The sequence below is a fragment of the Eurosta solidaginis genome, chromosome 4 (assembly GCF_040869045.1).
Source record: "Eurosta solidaginis isolate ZX-2024a chromosome 4, ASM4086904v1, whole genome shotgun sequence".
In the NCBI taxonomy this organism is placed as follows: domain Eukaryota; kingdom Metazoa; phylum Arthropoda; class Insecta; order Diptera; family Tephritidae; genus Eurosta; species Eurosta solidaginis.
The window spans coordinates 40,587,354-40,601,571 of NC_090322.1; the positions used below are offsets into that span (position 1 = coordinate 40,587,354).

At 37.7% G+C, this 14,218-nt stretch overlaps 1 protein-coding gene across 1 annotated transcript in view; it reads left to right on the plus strand.

Moving 5' to 3' along the window:
• The first annotated feature begins 483 nt into the window (after positions 1-483).
• DAAM (disheveled-associated activator of morphogenesis-like protein) overlaps positions 484-14,218 on the plus strand; it is a 267,323-nt gene continuing 253,588 nt past the window's right edge. The window contains exon 1 of the mRNA XM_067781303.1: positions 484-647. The gene's annotated coding sequence lies outside the window, so the exon portion shown is untranslated. The remainder of the gene's footprint in view (positions 648-14,218) is intronic.

Here is a 14,218-nt window from a genome sequence, read left to right on the forward strand (position 1 = left end):
ATCAACATCGGTAACACTCCCCAAAGTCTTCGGGGAGTGTGTTTATCGCTACAACAACAAAAACATGGTCAATTTAGATTACATTTCACAGATCATCATCACTGACCTGAGTCTGAACTTCTATAGTTGCTAAAAAACGTAAATGATTCGATTTGTGTGGCTAAAATTTTGCTGACTTCAACAGCTTTCATATTTGATGAATCGATTTAGTTACCTTTAGGAGAATAGATGGCTATTAGAAGCTACCCATTCATGTCATACGTTAAGTTATATAATAACTCTGTGCACTTACAATTGTTTAATAAATAAATTTTTTATTAAAATTATTCTTAATTGAAATCTTATTTTATTTTATCTTTCAGAAATTTATAAAACGGCAACGCGAAAATAGAGAACTGTGTGAATAAACAAAATTTTACTTAACCGAAAGAAGTTGGTATAAAAAGCTCAATATTTTAGTTTTAGGAAAAAATTAAGGCCAAAGAACTGCACTGATTATATATATTATTAAAAAACAAAATCGTACAATTAAAAAAAAAAAAAACAAATTGAGTGGTGCATTAACATTTACTTATTTGATTTACTACGAAGAACAGCGCAGCAAAGAGCAAAACAAGCAGAAATTACCTAAAACTACAAACAAACAGGTGGGTGATAATCCTCTTTAAAGCATTTTTAGCTAATATTTATGTGTAATATTCGAAAAATTAATACGCTTTTTGATTAATGGTATAAGCTGACTCATTACGAGCAGAGTAATTTGCTGTCTTTAACATTTGTTATGGATTAATAATAAATCTTAAACCATTTCCGTTTTGTTAATGAATTGATATGCATTTGAATATATTTCACGTTGGAGTTATATATACTGACAATTACATGTGTATTTAGATATAAATATTTCTATAAGTGTGGGAAGTTTTATGATTTTAATTAGTAAACTGTATTTAAATCAGGGACCAATTTTAAAAGGCTTATATTAGCTTCACATGTATGTATGATTGTTTGTAACTCTCTAGACTAGGCGCGCAAAGGAGAGCTACACCCATCTAGCGGCAATCATTGAAGTTAAATAACTCGGTACAAAACGAGTTGTGCTTAATAGCGGTGACACGAGCCTCTTTACTAAGGTGCTATTAACATCAAATATCGAAGGTGATTGTAGATACCAAAATGGCATCCCGTGGACATCCATAACATTTGTTCTTGCCTATCATGCATTCTTTTACTTTTTCGGACTTTGTTTATTGCCTTTTTGTTGCTATTTCTTCATTCACCATTTAGGTACATACTAATTCTATATGCTTTTTAATCCTAATTGTGTAGAATATTTTTAGGCGCCCTCTTAAGTAAAGCTTGGATTTTTGTAATAATGCTTTTATTAGCAGTACTTCCGCTGTTCACTATTTTATCAATATTATCATCTGTATTTAATTAGCGAGACATGCTCATATTGCTTTATAGAATTGTAAATTACTAAGGTATTAAACGCGCCTAAAAATATTCCACACAGTTAGGATTAAAAAGCATATAGAGTAAGTATGTACCTAAATGGTGATTAATATGATAGCAACAAAAAGGTAATAGAGACCAATTGCAAAGCGAGCAGTGGCGCAATCATATGGCTGAGTGGTTAAAGGCATCTGCCTTTACACTGGTATGAATGTTGGAGATTTCGAGTTCAATACTCAGCTCCCCAAAAGCTAGCTGATGAAGAAGTGAAATTCAGAAACATGTCCTAGTAACCATCGCCCTTTGTAAACTTTGCAATTTTTCTCAAATATCAATAACAACAAGTAAGGAAGGCTAAGTTCGGGTGTAACCGAACATGACATACTCAGTTGAGAGCTATGGAGACAAAATAAGGAAAATCAATCTGGGGTAACCCTGGAATGTGGTTGTATAACATGTGTATCAAATGGAAGGTATTAAAGAGTATTTTAAGAGAGAATAGGCCATAGTTCTATGGATGAACGCCATTTAGGGATATCGCCATAAAGGTAGACCAGGGCTGACTCTAGAATTTGTTTGTACGATATGGGTATCAAATGAAAGGTGTTACTGAGCATTTTAAGAGGGAGTGGGCCTTAGGTCTATCGGTGGACGCCTTTTCGAGATGTCCCCATTAAGGTGGACCAGGGGTGATTCTATAATGTGTTTGTACGATATGGGTATCAAATGAAAGCTGTTAATGAGTATTTTGAAAAGGAGTGATCCTTAGTTCCATAGGTGGACGCCGTTTCGAGATATCGCCATAAAGGTGGACCAGGGGTGTCTCTAGAATGTGTTTGTACGATATGGGAATCAAATGAAAGGTGTTACTGAACATTTTAAGAGGGAGTGGGCATTAGGTCTATAGGTGGACGCCTTTTCGAGATATCGCCATTAGGGTGGGCCAGGGGTGACTCTAGAATGTTTGTACGGTATGGGTATCAAACGAAAGGTGTTACTGAGCATTTTAAGAGGGAGTGGGCATGAGGTCTATAGGTGGACGCCTTTTCGAGATATCGTCATTAGGGTGGGCCAGGGGTTACTCTAGAATGTGTTTGTACGATATGTGCATCAAACGAAAGGTGTTACTGAGCATTTTAAGAGGGAGTGGGCATTAGGTCTATAGGTGGACGCCCTTTCGAGATATCGCCATTAGGGTGGGCCAGGGGTGACTCTAGAATGTTTGTACGATATGGGTATCAAACGAAAGGTGTTACTGAGCATTTTAAGAGGGAGTGGGCATTAGGTCTATAGGTGGACGCCTTTTCGAGATATCGCCATTAGGGTGGGCCAGGGGTGTCTCTAGAATGTGTTTGTACGATATGGGTATCAAATGAAAGGTGGTAAGGAGTATTTTAAAAGGGAGTAATCCTTAGTTCTATAGGTGGACGCCTTTTCGAGATATCGCCATAAAGGTGGACCAAGGGTGACTCTAGAATGTTTGTACGATATGGGTATCAAACGAAAGGTGTTGCTGAGCATTTTCAGAGGGAGTGGGCATTAGGTCTATAGGTGGACGCCTTTTCGAGATATCGCCATTAGGGTGGGCCAGGGTGACTCTAGAATGTGTTTGTACGATATGGGTATCAAATGAAAGGTGGTAATGAGTATTTTAAAAGGGAGTAATCCTTAGTTCTATAGGTGGACGCCTTTTCGAGATATCGCCATAAAGCTGGACCAAGGGTGACTCTAGAATGTTTGTACGGTATGGGTATCAAACGAAAGGTGTTACTGAGCATTTTAAGAGGGAGTGGGCATTAGGTCTATAGGTGGACGCCTTTTCGAGATATCGCCATTAGGGTGGGCCAGGGTAACTCTAGAATGTGTTTGTACGATATGGGTATCAAATGAAAGGTGGTAATGAGTATTTCAAAAGGGAGTAATCCTTAGTTCTATAGGTGGACGCCTTTTCGAGATATCGCCATTAGGGTGGGCCAGGTGTGACTCTAGAATGTTTGTACGATATGGGTATCAAACGAAAGGTGTTACTGAGCATTTTAAGAGGGAGTGGGCATTAGGTCTATAGGTGGACGCCTTTTCGAGATATTGCCATTAGGGTGGGCCAGGGGTGACTCTAGAATGTTTGTACGATATGGGTATCAAACGAAAGGTGTTACTGAGCATTTTAAGAGGGAGTGGACATTAGGTCTATAGGTGGACGCCTTTTCGAGATATCGCCATTAGGGTGGGCCAGGGGTTACTCTAGAATGTTTGTACGATATGGGTATCAAACGAAAGGTGTTACTGAGCATTTTAAGAGAGAGGGGGCATTAGTTCTATAGGTGGACGCCTTTTCGAGATATCGCCATTAGGGTGGGACAGGGTGACTCTAGAATGTGTTTGTACGATATGGATATCAAATTAAAGGTATTAATGAGGGTTTTAAAAGCGAGTGGCCCTTAGATGTATATGTGAAGGCGTTCTCGTGATATCCACCAAAATGTGGACCAGGTGATCCAGAAAATCATCTGTCGGGTACTGCTAATTTATTTATATATGCAATACCACTAACAGTATTCCTGCCAAGATTCCAAGGGCTGTTGATTTCGCCTTGTAGAACTTTTTCATTTTCTTCTACTTAATATGGTAGGTGTCACACCCATTTTACAAAGATTTTTCCAAAGTTATATTTTGCGTCAACAAACCAATCCAGTTACCATGTTTCATCCCTTTTTTCGTATTTGGTATAGAATTATGGCATTTTTTTCATTTTTCGTAATTTTCGATATCGATAAAGTGGGCGTGGTTATGGTCAGATTTCGCCCATTTTTAATACCAAGAAAAAGTGAGCTCAGGTAAGTACGTGGGCTAAGTTTAGTAAAGATATATCGGATTTTGCTCAAGTTATTGTGTTAATGGCCGAGCGGAAGGACAGACGGTGGACTGTGTATAAAAACTGGGCGTGGCTTCCACAGATTTCGCCCATTTTCACAGAGAACAGTTACCGTCATAGAATCTATGCTCCTACCAAATTTGAGAAGGATTGGTAAATTTTTGTTCGACTTATGGCAATAAAAGTATTCTAGACAAACTAAATGAAAATGGGCGGATTTTTGAAATTTCCTTTTCGCCCATTTTGAAATTTTCTTTTATTTTTGTATTTTGTTGCATCATATCATTACTGGAGTTGAATTTTGACTTAATTTACTTATATACAGTAAAGATATTAAATTTTTTGTTAAAATTTGAATTTAAAAAAATTTTTTTTTAAAAAGTGGGCGTGTTCTTAATCCAATTTTGCTAATTTTTATTTAGCACATATAGAGTAATAGTAGTAACGTTCCTGCCAAATTTCATCATGATATCTTCAACGACTGCCAAATTACAGCTTGCAAAACTTTTAAATTACCTTCTTGTAAAAGTGGGCGGGGCCACGCCCATTGTCCAAAATCTTACTAATTTTCTATTCTGCGTCATAACGTCAACCCATCTACCAAGTTTCGTCGCTTTATCTGTCTTTTGTAATGAGTTATCGCACTTTTTCGGTTTTTCGAAATTTTCGATATCGAAAAAGTGGGCGTGGTTATAGTCCGATATCGTTCATTTTAAATAGCGATCTGAGATGAGTGCTCAGGAACCTGCATACCAAATTTCATCAAGATACCTCAAAATTTACTCAAGTTATCGTGTTAACGGACGGACGGACGGACGGACGGACATGGATCAATCAAATTTTTTTTCGATCCTGATTATTTTGATATATGGAAGTCTATATCTATCTCGATTCCTTTATATATGTACAACCAACCGTTATCCAATCAAACTTAATATACTCTGTGAGCTCTGCTCAACTGAGTATAAAAACAATTGTGTAAAGCAAATTGAGCATGTCTCGCTAATTAAATACAGAAAAATCCACAAATGAAAGTAAAATCCGGACTTTTATTTTTAAGAACAGAATAAAAGTCCGTCCCTATAACTATGAAACGACTCATCCAAATGAAACGAGTTTTTACCAATAGATTTGTCTAAAAGTCTAGACTTGAAACCTATTCGGCCATTTGAAAGTTTTTTTAGTAATACCACAAATGTGGTATAGAAAAGCTTAAACCAACTCTCATTGTACTATACTTATACTTTTACTTTTTATTTGTTTTTTCGCCATAAAATTTGAGATTGCCTTGAAATTTGATACACCGATTTCAGTTAAAACAAAATGGATTCTATAAGATAAAAACATCGTCTTATTTGGATGAGCTGTTTCAAAGTTATGTGGCCGGGCTTTTATTCTGTCCTTAAAAATAAAAGTCCGGATCTAACTTTTATTTTCGCACTTTTGAAATAAAGATCCATATATTGATACTTTCTTTCGGACTAAAAAATTTAAAGTCCGAAAATAATTTTCTCTGAAAGACTTTAATAACAAAAGGAATAACAGTTCGGGTACTTGATTTAAATAATAATTATAAACACAAAATAAATTAGTAGTAGTTATATATCTTTTGAACAATCCTCTAATGGGAATTATATGATTAATATAATTTTTTTTGGGTGTTTAATTATTTTTCTTCTAATCCTAATCCATAGCTATTTAATACAAGAATATTATATTGTTACGAATATTAGCAACACTAAGGGGTACTGTCATCTCTAAGCCGAGGCTAAGAGTAACTTGTATGCACATCCATAAATCAATCATTATGTATCTACATAAACGAATCAATCATTATGTCTACACATATGTACGTACAAGCAGCGGAGAAGAGATGCACAAACACATGCAGATATCTTATCTGAGATGCTCCCAAAAGTATGCAATTGTAATAGTGGAAGTGTCGCTCACAAATACACGCGCATATGAGAAGCTATACACGTGCATCTGTAGTTATAATTACGTGGCAGTAACTAAGTAAATTCTGGAAGCGCCTAGAAGATGCAACGAGGAAATCACAGAGTATAAAAGCAGCAACAGTAGAAGCGCGAGAGTCAGTTTGGTTTAAGCAAGCTGTCAGTTGCGAAGTATAAGTGTTGAATTACTTACTTACTTACTTAATTGGCGCTTAACCGTCTAAACGGTTATGGCCGTCCAACAAGGCGCGCCAGTCGCTCCTTCGCTCCGCCAACCGGCGCAAATTGGTCACACCAAGGGAGTTTAAATCGTTTTCCACTTGGTCCTTCCAACGCAGTGGGGCCGCCCTCTACCTCTGCTTCCATAGGCGGGTTCCGATATAAACACTTTCTTGGCCGGAGCATCATCTTTCATTCGCATAACATGGCCTAGCCAGCGCAGCCGCTGCGTTTTAATTCGCTGGACTATGTTGATGTCTGCGTATAGCTCGTATAGCTCATCATTAAATCTTCTTCGGTACTCGCCATCGCCAACGCGTAGAGGTCCATAAATCTTTCGAAGAAATTTTCTCTCGAACACTCCCAAAGCCGCTTCATCTGCTGTTGTCATGGTCCATGCTTCTGCCCCATATAGCAGGACGGGTACGATAAGTGACTTGTAGAGTATGATTTCCGTTCGCCGAGAGAGGACTTTACTTTTCAATTGCCTACCTAGTCCAAAGTAGCATTTATTGGCAAGATTGATTCTTCGCTGGATTTCAGTGCTGATGTTGTTGCTAGTGTTGATGCTGGTTCTCAAATAAACGAAGTCTCTTACTATTTCAAAATTATGGCTGCCAACAGTAGCGTGGTTGCCAAGGCGCATATGCGCTGACTCTTTGCTCGATGACAGCAGGTACTTCGTTTTGTCCTCATTCACCATCAAACCCATCTTTACCGCTTCTTTTTCCAGTTTGGAGTAAGCAGAACTAACAGCGCGGGTATTTAGGCCGATGATATCAATGTCATCAGCATATGCCATTAATTGCACGCTTTTATAGTATATTGTTCCAGTGCGGTTAAGTTCTGCAGCTAGTATAATTTTCTCCAGCATCAAATTAAAGAAATCGCACGATAGGGGGTCACCATGTCTGAAACCTCGTTTAGTTTCGAACGGCTCGGAGAGGTCCTTCCCAATTCTGACTGAGCTGATGGTGTTGCTCAACGTCATTTTGCAGAGCCGTATAAGTTTTGCGGGGAAACCAAATTCAGACATAGCGGCATATAGGCAGCTCCTTTTCGTGCTGTCGAAGGCGGCTTTAAAGTCGACGAAGAGATGATGTGTGTCGATTCTCTTTTCACGATTTTTTTCAAAGATTTGGCGCATTGTGAAAATCTGGTCGATGGTAGATTTACCAGGTATGAAGCCGCACTGATAAGGTCCAATCAGCCGGTTCACGGTGGGCTTCAATCTTTCGCACAATACACTTGAGAGGACCTTATATGCGATATTAAGAAGGCTGATTCCACGATAGTTGGTGGATTTTGCAGTATCCCCCTTCTTATGGACTGGGCAAAGAACACTTAGATTCCAACCGTCGGGCATGCTTTCGTCCGCCCATATTTTGCTAAGAAGCTGCTGCATGCGCCTTACCAACTCCTCCCCGCCGAACTTGAATAGCTCAATCTGGTTATTGCTATTCTAACTTCGTCATAATCGGGCGGGGGGACATATGTTCCATCATCATCGATTGCGGGATCGGGTTCTTTATCTCTGCGCGGTGAATTGCTGCCTCCATTTAGGAGAGCAGAGAAGTGTTCCCTCCATAATCTAAGCACTCTCTGGACATCAGTTACAAGGTCGCCGTTTTCATTCCTACAGGAGTTTGAATAGTTGTTGAATAGTGGAGTTATTTATTAAACAGTTTAGTGAATCGAACGTTAGTAGAAGGTTGCAAATAAGAGGATTTGCAGTAAATTATTACAATATTATTTTCATTAAAAACGAGTATATAAACAAGCATCCGCGTTTTTTAATATCTCGGACAATCTTGCAAGTATAGCACTTACTGGGGGATGTGGTATGCGAATTACTCCAGTCGTAGCAGTCATATAGAGAAATAAGAAAACAAAATAGCAAGTCTAATAGGAACTTAAACAAGTAAGGGGCAACTGTCTGCGGCTGTGCCGAAGTGATCATACCTTTCTTGCATAGAGCTGAACAATGATGTATTAAAAAATTCATAAAATCTGATATAAATTATATATACGACCGATCTTAACATTTTTTTTTTTCGGATAGCAATGTATGCTATATATTTAAACATCCGGTGAAATTACAAGCTTCTAGTTATTAAAACCGGCCACCGTGGTGTGATGGTAGCGTGCTCCGCCTGCCACACCGTATGCCCTGGGTTCACACCCCGGGCAAAGCAACATCAAAATTTTAGAAATAAGGTTTTTCAATTAGAAGAAAATTTTTCTAAGCGGGGTCGCCCCTCGGCAGTGTTTGGCAAGCGCTCCGGGTGTATTTCTGCCATGAAAAGCTCTCAGTGAAAACTCATCTGCCTTGCAGATGCCGTTCGGAGTCGGCATAAAACATGTAGGTCCCGTCCGGCCAATTTGTAGGGAAAAGCAAGAGGAGCACGACGCAAATTGGAAGAGAAGCTCGGCCTTAGATCTCTTCGGAGGTTATCGCGCCTTACATTTTTTTTTTTTTTAGTTATTAAAATGAGGAATAAATGACAAAAGCCCTCCTTTCAAAAAATAGAGTTGTATTTTCGATATATGCTATAGTGGTCCGTTCGGGGCGGTTCGCAAGGTGATCAGTTGAACACCAAAATATACCAGCTCACTAAATTTCATCAAGATATCTCAAAAATTTAAAAAAGACAGACGACAGATGGACAGACGGACGGACGGACAGACGCGCATAACTTAATCAACTTAGCTGTTCATCCTGATCATTCAGTATACTTGTTGGTGGGTTCATCTCTTCACTTTTAAGGCCTTGCAATTTTGAGATTCGTGAAAAAAATATACCAAATCAATTTCATGAAAGGTATAAAAATTACCACTTTCTAAGAGTGACGGGTGAGATACGACATCGCCTATGTAAGTGGATGATTTCCTTTCCACTTTTAGACAAATTAGTCAAATCTTTTCAAAATTGTCTGCACCATATTGCAAATAAATTAGCTTCCAATTTGAATAAAGTGGCTTACTTATTTCACAAAGTAAAAACAGAAGCTCATTTTATCGTGTGACGGGTGAGAAAAGTTGCATTGGAAGCACATACTATGTGAAGAGACTTCAACTGCCTGCTTAACTGTATACACATAGTTTATTTCTGATAAATTAATTAAAATATGATCATTTAAATACAGTTGTTTTATGCGGGGTGTCAATTATGACGGAATTACCCTTATAATGCTTTATTCCCAACGTCCGGAATCGTTGCAGTGAAAAAAGCAGCAAGGTTGGAGAGCAAGAGTTATCATTGCCGTATGCGACTTATGGTCATTGTTTGATTCTCCTCAAAAAAAGTCTTATTATCGTTTGGAATTTCCTAGCAACACATTAGCCGTGTTTTTTTAACAGTCGTATACGTTTACGTTTGCGCGTGAAAAAAAAACGCTTATCCTCGCTTAGGTAATGCTTAGTAGACCCATCTAGCGGCAGTGGCTAAACAACTAGCTACAGCACAGAGTGTACCGAAAAGCGGAGACACAACCCTCTGTGGTATGTCTGTGTATAACATATAGCTGAATCAGTTGCGATGAATTATGGATACACACCATTTTTAGAGGCGAAACATAGAATTAGTGTTGAGGTGAAACATAGACATATATTTCAGTTACATCTGAGTATAACGCGTATTAAAAATTAGTAGTACTAATTTTATGCGCAGCAATTTCAGAGGCGTATTTAAAGTTTGACGCTTAGCAATCCATATAAAGTTTAAGCGTAAACTTATATGCGTGCAAAAATGCGGCTATTATCGCGAAATGCGCCGAACTGTTGTCTTCGTTTGGGTGGTATATGTCTGTTTAATCCTCGAGAAGCATCATATGTCTCACAGTGTCGAAGGTCTTCAAGCTAAACCTCACTAATATTCATATTTTTATGAAATTTGTATCTTCTAAAATCAAATAGATCTTTGGGTTATCAGTACTTCGATAAAAGGTTTTATTTAAGGACGAAAAAAGATAAAGTCTTTAGCTATGGAGGAATAAAACAAAATTCGGATCATTTGACACTAGATTAGAAGCAAACACAACAAAACGATCCCTATGCCCTTAATAAACAACTACTCAGCAATTAAACCAGCAGCAACCATCCTTCTAGCTCAGACGCTGAACGTCTTCAAGCAAAAAAAATAAAAAAATTGTAATTACCGTGCTTTTTTACATGTATATACATCTACATTTGCGGTTAAAAAATGTTTTGAGACCCATCTAGCGGCAGTTATTGAAGACTTGTGGCAGTGGTTAAATAACTAGCTACAAAGTGTGTTGTGCTTAATAGCGGAGACGCGCACCTCTGTTGTTTAAAGTGTATAACCTATAACCTTAATCGGTTGCGATGAATCGTTTACGCACACTTATCAGTCATAGAATTGGAGAATAGTGTAGACATAAAATGGAGAGACACATTGCAGTTGTAACTGAGTATAATGCATATTGAAATTTAACGGTACTAAGTTTCTGCGTAACAATTTCATAAGTGTTGATAAAGTTACACACTTAGCAGCCCATATAAAGTTTAGGTGTATATGTATATAAAAGTAAAAAATATACACAGCTGCTATGTAAAAGAGCTTATGTAATGTCTTTGAGATCCTTTATGTTTGAAAGTTCTGTAAAGTAATAGTTTGATCATCTCTTCTCTAGATAAACTCTTCGGAATATTATTACCGAGTTAACCCTGGTTATTCTGATTAAACACTTAACTATCGCATTCAGTATGCGGGAGTGCATGATGCGTACTAGCTCTTTACAAGCTCTTTTAATATTTTACGACCTGCTTTTGGTTTCCTTAAGGCATTCGAACTATTTTTAGGTCGAGCAAATATTTTCTATACAAAAAAGTGTATACTTTGATTAAGGCATAAAATGCCTGCTTCAGCAGTTTTATTTCCTTTTGTTTGCTTGTTTTGAATGAATTCGTTGTGCTAGTTAGCAATTCCACTTTGTTGAGAGATATTCCCTTAGAAAACGTGATCAACACTATTTGAGTGATAAAAATAATACTTTGATCTTCAAAAGCTGGTGAGATGCTGGTTTGTAGCAAATACTTAGAAACGCGCATACGTTTTTAGTCATTTTGAGATCTTTAGTAAAAGGAAAGAACAAAAGAGGTAAATCAATTGAAATTAATACATTGTCGCCGCAAGTGGCAAACAACAACGAAACTGAGTAAGAAACATTTGCTTGTTTTTATAAATTTTATTTTTTATTTTTTATTTTTTATTTTATTTTATATTTTACTACTTTTACAATAAGTTGCTTTTTTGTTTAGCCGCAAATCTTTGTGGAGAGTTCTTAAGTCATTTACCTTTGAGGTAGTCCGCAAACTTACAGAATACATTGAACCCCATTAAAGTGCATCTTTGTGAGCAAATAACAGAAAAAACAGGGTAAATATCTTTTAGATTCCAGTTGAGCAGCTCTAATTGAAACGTCAAATACGCTGTCCTGAACAATAAAGGATAGGATTCCCGGCACTTGTTGGCAAAGTTAGGAAAATAAACTTTCCTTATAACAGACTAATACTACTAGCATTAAGATTTTTCACTGCTGACGTTTCTTTTTAATGCTGTCTGCCCAGCTTTTTGTTCACCCCCTTGATGATCCAACTAGTACTACATGCCATGCAATTAGGAACATAAACATCTTAATTGAGTCAAATTTAAATTTTCCTTTCTATCGATTCAGGTGAAAAAACCTAAGCTATTGTAACGAATTTTGAGTCATTTCGATTATTTTGCAACTTCTGCTAACGTTTGAATCGCTAAACTGTAGAATAAATAACTCCAAGACTCAGTATTGCAAAATGGTCTTTATTTAGACTACTTTGGGAGTAGTACTTCACAATAACAATTATACTTCACTACGAGCGTGTTTAAATCAAACTAAATACTGATTCCTCAGACTGCGCTGCTTTTATACTCTAGGTTACCTCGTTTGCCCATTTATTATGAGGTCTAGACCCTTCACGAACATGGCTTCTAGAACAGTTGCATCTCATGCTTGGTTATTTAGTTATATACATGTATATCTGTAGTTTATGCTTTTCTTCTAGCCATATGCGTGTGTATGTGGAGTAAGAACTTTTGCTCTTAGCTGCCGGCTACATATGTGACCCGGTCTATGAAAAGGTGGCTTATGACTCAAAAGAAAAAGCTATTAACAGCTGTTTCTCGCCATTTCTTTTTTGAGTCATAAGCCACATTTTCATAGACCGGGTCACATATATTATGTGAAATAATCTCTCTGCTACAAGCTGCTGGTTATGTATATGGAATATTCTTCGTTGCCTTGTACATAAGTGTGACTGCTTTCTTTAATGTGTACATGTACATAAGTGTGGCTGCTTGCTGTTTTCGTGTTGTGATTATTTGCTAACAGCATAGTGATGCCAATATTCGCTACGCTATATTATTAGAGTTTATCATAGGTGGTTGCGAATTACGAGCACATGCGAAGGCGAATGAAGGCAATGGCAGAAAAATATTCAATGCTTAACTTGTTTGAACTCTAACTTTGGTCAGAAAAAGTCTTCTCACTTTTTCCGTTGTCCATGCTAGGAAGCACAATGGTGGAGGTGCTTTCACGGCACAATTAAATCGGAAATTGACTCGACCCGAATTTTAACTTCCAAACTTCAAAGGTACGAGGACTCAGGTATTGTCCTCAGTATACTCTTGTCGTTTTTCTAGCCGTAAAACACACTCCCCGAAATGATTTGGGAGTGCTGCATTCTAACTGCGGGAATATTATAATCCACTTAAGCTGAAAAGGTATCAGTATTCTCAGGTAGTTCCATTTTGAAATTGAAAAGATGGTTGGCGTCGGGTGGAGGCACATTACATATCGGATGCAGTTTTTTGTATTGAACACTCTCTCCCCCCACTCTAGATTCTGGACTTCTACGCTTGTTCGGCTTTTCATTTCTCTCCGTTGTGGAAAGTATTTCACCATCTTTATGCAAATCATGTTCAGTGGTCATAAGGACACTTCTTTTGATATTTCCGTATGCGTTGTGTCTTCTGCGGTGGCCGCATCTAGATTAAACTTGTACCTCTTCCCTCTTGCAATGCCTAGGAAAGCGATTATTAATTTTCACTGCATTAAGGATAGTCCGCGAAGGTTTTGTGGAATTTTATGGATGATGATGGTGCAGATATTTTCATTTACTTTATTAGTCTATGATTTCATTAATCTTACAGACTATATTGACATTCAAAAATTTTAAATGCTAATAAATTTATTTTATACATAATAAGAGTAAAGTTTAGAGCTAAAAGACGCTCTTGGGAGTACGAGGTTAAGCTCAAGGCTAAAAAAGATCCTGTTGTATTAATTGAGGGTCCTATAGATAGGATCAAAATTATGATAATTAGCTCCGAATACTTCCACATGAAACGGATATTGGGCACGAAGGATCCTGCCCGGGAAATTGAAGCCAATTTGAGGCAACTCAACCACATATAAGATCATTCACAAACAGCAGAGACTGTATAGAATATCTGGCCGCAAGCGACTTCATGTTTATGAGGGCACAGCGGGCGCGGTAAGAAGGTAATGGTTCTAAAAAATTAAGCGGTTGGAGTGCGAATCGATGAAACATTTCTGTATTCTTTCCAGTCTTTGAGAATGAGAGGAATAAATTGGGTTCCAAATTATGGAAGCATATTCCAGATTTGAGGGAACTAGGTAGGTAGGTTGAACTGGCCGGT